Source organism: Glycine max, chromosome 1, assembly GCF_000004515.6.
Source record: "Glycine max cultivar Williams 82 chromosome 1, Glycine_max_v4.0, whole genome shotgun sequence".
In the NCBI taxonomy this organism is placed as follows: domain Eukaryota; kingdom Viridiplantae; phylum Streptophyta; class Magnoliopsida; order Fabales; family Fabaceae; genus Glycine; species Glycine max.
Window position 1 is genome coordinate 23,904,339 of NC_016088.4, and position 6,991 is coordinate 23,911,329.

General features: G+C 36.0%; 1 non-coding gene across 1 annotated transcript; it reads right to left on the reverse strand.

The window, feature by feature from the left end:
• Positions 1–6,498: 6,498 nt before the first annotated feature.
• On the reverse strand, positions 6,499–6,605 carry LOC112997921 (small nucleolar RNA R71). The gene has a single exon (XR_003262970.1). It is a non-coding gene; the product is annotated as a small nucleolar RNA R71 (small nucleolar RNA).
• Positions 6,606–6,991: the final 386 nt, after the last annotated feature.

Below are 6,991 nucleotides of genomic sequence, written 5' to 3' on the forward strand. Positions count from 1 at the left end.
AGGCGAATGGATGACTCGCTGTGGCAAGTTTCTCTTTACTCTAAGGTCTTCGACTTTATAGATTCTTTGTTCAAATTATAGCTTTGCTGAGGCAAATCTCTGCCCATGTTAGCTGATCAAGAGTCCTATTTTGTTGAGACGAAAGCACATCTCGCTATGGCGAGATCATGTCTACAACTCTTCATTCTTCGATTATCAAAATATGCTCTTGTAACATCCAAATTTACACAAAAACTATTTCTTTTAGTTCTAAAAGAAGTTTATACAATTTATTAACAAAAACAACAATTATGTACAAAAATTCTAAAGAAAAGCTAAGAAAATTGCTCAAAAAATAAGGTGTGAAAACACAATTATCAAAATACCCCAAACTTAGACAATTGTTTGTCCCCAAACAATACAAAATCCAACAAAGGTTGAAGAAAAGTATTTACACAAACACAATAGTGGTCAAAATAATCAAGCACATACATCATCACAATGAGATTTCAAACCACACAAGACTAAGGGACTGTGCTAGAATGTTCACAAGAATTCATAAAAATAATGGAGGCAAATCTTTGAGATTGAGAAGAACATCATCTTTATGGCTCAGAGTTCACTACTTTGCATGGTCCTTCACAAGTTTTTCACTCAATGCATGATTTTCCAAGGTTACCACTTTCACTCGTTCACACATTCAAATGCCCCGAATCAACTTTGTTTTTCATCAAAAACATCACATAAGAGCTTGGTTAGGCTTGCAACAAATCTTTGTGTTTCTAGACAATCAAAATCATCCAAAATTCAAGGAGAGCAATAAATGTGCAAGATTTGACATAAGCCTTTTGTTTTGTTTTCATGGACACTTCGTCTCTATTTTATTTTTTGTTTCTTTTTTTAATTTTTGAGAATCTTGGTCTCTATATTTTTCTACCCTTGCCAATTTTGATTTTATGACAACCTTTCCATATGGTGCAACCAACCCAAACTTATGTCAAAACTTTATCTTGAAAGATTGCTCTCCTATCAATGGGATGAGAGAAGCAACGATTTTTCTCATTGGGCTTTTATTGAAAGGTTTCAAAAGAAAATATCTTTATATTTTTTGTGCAAAATGGCTAAAGAGTTAAAATCAAAGTATTTTTGGTTGGCTTTTTGGCTAAGACGCTAAAATAATAATAATGAAAGAAGAAGTATCTTGATCATTTTCATGCTTTATGTGACATCCTAATGACATAAGAATAAAAAAAATCAACGGTATACACAACAATGGTGACACACATTCACTCATTGTGTAGGTTCACACCTCACAAGGTAGAAGCATATTCATGAGTCTCATCAAAGAATGCCACAAACCAATCTTATCCAAATCTGCACCAATTAATTGAATTCACCCAAGTTCACACATGCATAAGCCCCTATAGAATTATCACAATCATTAATTCATCATGTGTTGTGATCTACTCAATCATTTCAAACCAAGCAAAAGGACTAACAAACATTTATTTTATTTCTTTTTAATTTCTGAAAATATAATTTTTATTTTTCTGACAATGGGGTTCACTATGGCGAGACATGGCGAACCTTGTATGTTTTTATTAATTTTCTCTAATGAATTCTCTACAACGAGCGTACGATTCGCTATGGCGAAAATACACTTTATTCATTTATGACTAAAATAAATTTAAAACCAAAAACATACACACAAAAATTTAAAACCAATCTAAAATGTAAACATCAACCATAAAAAAATTATCCAAGTTCTACAAAACATTATAAAAAACAAATTAAATTATTCAAACTTATAGAGGATAGAGAAAGAAAGAAGGCATAATCATTTGGTAGTTGCACATTTCTTTTCAATGATGCTCTCTTGAGGCACACCCATAATAGTGTCCTTAGAAACAATCTCTTCCTTTGCTCCAACTTCATCATTCACATCAGCAGTAGTGGTGATGGTAGTCTCAACATCAACATTAGGTCCCACTTCAACTTTAACTTCACCAACATCAACAACATCTTCAGTTCCAGTACCAGCTTCATTGGCTACCTCACTACCCTTTTGGCATTCTAGAGCCTAGTCCCTAGAAGGAAGAGGCCAATGGCAGCCAACTATTCCTCTTGAGATGGAAATGGGTAGGTGGGAGCATGGTGAGTAGTTAAGCCCCTCAGATACTCAAAAGGAAGGAGGTGAGATTTATGATTTGCCTCTATCTTTTGGTCCACCTACTTATGCATTTTCTCCAATCTTTCATTAATTCTTAGAAGGAGAAGGAGGAGGTGGAGCAGGTAAAGAATCATCACTAACCTGCCAAAAGATTTTCAATATGTAATGAGCATCTATGGTAGGTTTCAAATCCTTATATGGCTGAGTAAAGTTATTGGTGATGTTTATGCGTCTTCTAGCACAAAGGGCAATAGTGAGACATAGGAGACCTGGTGGAGAGCCTTTCTTCCTTACCATGCTGAATATATCCCGAGATAGAGTTTTTCCAATGTTAATAGAAAGGCCCTTGATGATGGCATAGAGGAGTTAAGCTATCTTCAAATGAATATCTAATTTATGAGAGTTAGGGGCAACAATGTCTAACATGAAAGAAATACAAAATTGAGCAAGGTCTGTCATGTCCACCTTGTGAAGTCTCTTGGCAGCTCCTTCACCCTTAGATTTGAAATGTCTGTTAGGAAGGCATAAGAGATCTTCCGTCTCAATAATCATTGCCTCTTACTCCTCCTTTGAGCTTATCTCCTTGTTAAGCCATTCCTCATAACCAAATTGTTGGCCTTTCCTCAGTTTTAGAGTTGATCCAACAAATTGTTGATGGAGACAACACGATATTTGAAAAAATGATTTCTCACCCAATCCTTCATCTTCATTAAGTACAGCTTTGCATAGAACTCCCTAACTAGGGGCTCACTACAAACACCTAGATTCTTTAGCTGGTTCCAACCCTTAGTCTTAAAAACTTCCTACTTTTCAGGGAACTTTTCCTTCTTTTAATTCCATCTTCCTCTCAATGTAAATCTCCCTATTGAGGTTGGTACAATATCTAGCTCAACATACTTGTTAAAGAACCTCTCAGTCCCATTAGCAGGTTCATGATGCATCTGATTTTGTTGAGGCTTTGAGGCCTTGGGAGGTTGCTTATTTAAATTACATATGTCATGTGTGTATCATGCTATGAGGTGCATTATTGTAACTTGATATTATTGTGATGGATGACCTTATATGGGAAAGTCAAATATGCATCATATGGTATTTTGTTGTAATGTGTGGACTTGCATTGTATTGAACCTATATAGAGTGCAAGTGATTCCATTCGTGATTGTTATGATGCTATATATACACATATGACTTATAATTGTCCTTTACACTTTATTTTTGTGAGCAGTTATCTTAGCATTTTTAGGATTTTTGTTAATAAATCTTTGCTTTTCTGAATAAAATTGCATAAAGTAGTTCAGGAAATAAAAAGAAAGTTCTTGATTTTTTGTGTGAATTTTCTATGTCACAAGGGAATTTTTGAGGTAAAAGGAAAGAGAAGTTGTAGACCTCAGCTAGCAACATCGAACAGAGTCATCACCATAGTGAGCTAGGACCAAAGATCAATTGAAAGAGTGCCAAGACTCGCAACAACAAATCTACACCTCACCACCATGAATCCTTAGTCTGAGATCAAGAACATGAGCAAGAACTCTCCACAGCAAGTGCTTCTCTCGCCATAGCAAGACTAGGACCAGAAAGCATTAAGTTTCAAGAGAAGAGGTCCTTTGTAAGGAATGAAAACTCACTGTAGAAAGAATTGTCCTTGCTACAACAAGATGCTGAAGTGGCAAAGAAAAATAACAACTCTCATTAAAAGAGCCCTTGTAACAAATTTTTGTAACTTCTGTCATTGTTTTCAGTTGTTCATAAAACAACTACAATTTTCCCTCTCTCTCTGATGTGCCATTATTTTCTCCTATTTCTTAAAACCTTTTTGCACCATTTTAATTACTGATTAGTCTTAATTAGGCAGTTTTATTATTTGGGCTCATTCAGTTAAATTGATGTTTTCAATCTAATTTCAGGAATTAATGAAGCATTGGGCTTAATCCGGATTTTGGTCGTGGACTTAAAGAGGGCAAATAAAGCAACGTTTACCTTAGTTAAATTTTAATTAGGAGTTTGCAATTTTATTTTATGTTGTTCAGTGTTTATTTCGTTTTGGGCCTGGATATTGTAATAGGGCCCAGTGACTTTGAGTGACCCTTATAAATAGCAGCCTTGGGATTCATGCAAGGCTATTCTGTTAGACTATTATCCAGAGCATAGGGTTTAAGGTTTTACGTTTTTCTGAGCTTATTTTAAATGTTCACGTAATGCATTTTTCCATTCTCTACTTCTAATTGCAATTTCGTTTTTATTTCTTCTACTGCCTTTAGTTTCATTTACGTTTCTGCTTTAGTTTCATTCTCATTTCAATTTCCAAATTCATTTACGTTTCTGCCTTTAGCTTCAATTGCGTTTTCTATTTTTGGTTGAAATTATGGAAGGCTAAATTTCTGGTGTTGTTTCCTTCTGAGGATGAAGCTTAACTGTCTCTTCGAGGTTTGGTTTATAATGTAGCTTCCTAGCAGTTTTCCCTTCACCTATTAACCCACATGCGTTCTGTTAATCTGTGCACGCTTCGTGTTCGATTAATTGCCTCTGTGCTTAAATTGCGTTCGTGCTTAATGAACAAGGGGTTAATTGGTGTATGTGTTGCTTAATCACATATTGACAACCCTAAATTGATTTTCGCTTAGTAAATTAAAATTGGGTTGGATTAAGTGGTTAACTGTTAGAGACGAATTCTTCATAACCTAGGACAAGAGAATGACTTCTGAATCAGAGGAAACAACACATTTTTACTATTATTAGTTTCGTATTCCAGTTTGCTTGTTCTTTAATTCACACAACAAACAACCCCCCCCCCATTGTTACTGTTACTGCTAGTATATTATGAACATTTGGTTTATCATTGCTCGTTGGGAAACGACCTAGGATCACTTCCTAGTTACTGCATTTTAATGTTTATTTGATTCGGGTACGGCCTCGATCAAATTTGGCACCGTTGTCGGGGAGCAGTGTCCAAAGGTTCATAATTCGTGTTTTATGTTTAGTTGTTTTATGCTTTCGTGTTGTGTTAGTGTTGCGTTAGTATTGTGTTAGTGTGTTTAGAGTCTTGTTATTTTGTTTAGTGTGGTGTTTTGTTTTATTTTTTCTGTTCAGCGCTTCCCTTGTTTCATTTTTTGTATTTTGCTATGAATAGTGCTTTGCGACGGATTTAGTGACCATTTTTGTTGAACTGGGAAACATGGTAGTAGTGGAAATCCCTTAGCGACGGATTTTAGAGACCACCCTTGCTGAATTAATTAGGATTTTTTGTTTTGGTATCTAAGTTGTTATTTTTGGCTTAATTTTTTTGTGGTCACTTCTTTTGATCCATATTTTGTGGGAAAAATAGCTGGAGCCCTTAGTTTGGTCAGATTTGAAAGTTCCCAAAAAGTAGCAAATTTGTCAAAACTTCAAACGCCATAACTTTTGCCCCGGCTATCAGAATCGCAATAATTATATATGTATTTGGGGTATAAAATAATTTCCCATGCCGTGGAAGGCAGCCGTAGGACGGCTGAGGTCTCCTTCTTCCAAAAATTGTGATTCTGTCAAAAGTTTTTTATTTTCTGAGTATTATTCTCTTATTTTTCTTAACTTATCATTTTTAGCTTCTATAGTTTGACTTTGATTTTTATTTTGAAATTTTTTGTGCTATCTTCTCATAATTTTATAAGGTTGCTCACTAAATTTCGAGTCATTTGGATATCATTTAATGGTAGCTATAGTTCAAACCTACACTATTACTTACATCAAAAGGCAACTAGTTGTGTGCATGTTGAATGTAGTGTATGACTAGAGGCAATCCATCTGACTTACAACCCTTTGATCCTGAGATAGATAGGACATTTCATAGATTAGTTAGACATCATTTTATACCTTTTGAGCATCCTGAGCATTCTGTTACTGGAGAGTCTGTGCATTCTATTATTGGTGATTTTGAACATCCTGATTTTGAGCATTATAATTTTGAACATTCTGATTGTGAACATTCTGAGAACATGGCACAACCTCCACCCCATGAGAGGACTCTAAGGGAAATGGCTGCACCCAATTTCACCTACGAAAGCTTGTGCATCCAATACCCTGATGAGGATGTCCCATATGTTCTTAAAACTGGACTGATCCATTTGCTTCCAAAGTTTCATGGCCTTGCAAGTGAAGACCCACACAAACACCTAAAAGAATTCCATATTTTTTGCTCCACCATGAAACCACCAGATGTCCAGGAGGATCACATATTTCTAAAGTCCTTTCCTCATTATTTAGAGGGAGTGGCAAAGGACTAGTTATATTACCTTGCTCCAAGGTCCATCACGAGTTGGGATGACCTCAAGAGAGTATTCTTCAAAAAAAATTTCCCTGCTTCCAGGACCACGACCATCAGAAAGGATATTTCAGGTATTAGACAACTCAGTGGGGAGAGCCTATATGAATACTGGGAGAGATTTAAAAAACTATGTGCCAGTTGCCCTCACCATCAGATTTCAGAGCAGCTTCTTCTCCAATATTTTTATCAAGGACTCAGTAACATGGAGAGAAGTATGATAGATGCTGCCAGTGGTGGAGCCCTTGGAGACATGACCCCTGCTGAAGCTAGAAATTTAATTGAGAAGATGGCTTCCAACTCCCAGCAGTTTAGCGCCAGAAATGATGCTATAGTCATTAGAAGAGTGCATGAGGTAGCTACAAACTCACCTGCATCATCCGAAACTAAGAAGCTTGAAGGTAAACTAGATGCCTTGGTTAACTTGGTAACCCAACTGGCCTTGAATCAGAAATTTGTACCTGTCGCAAGAGTTTGTGGTTTATGCTCCTCTACTGACCACCATACAGACCTTTGCCCTTCCATGCAACAACATGGAGCAATTG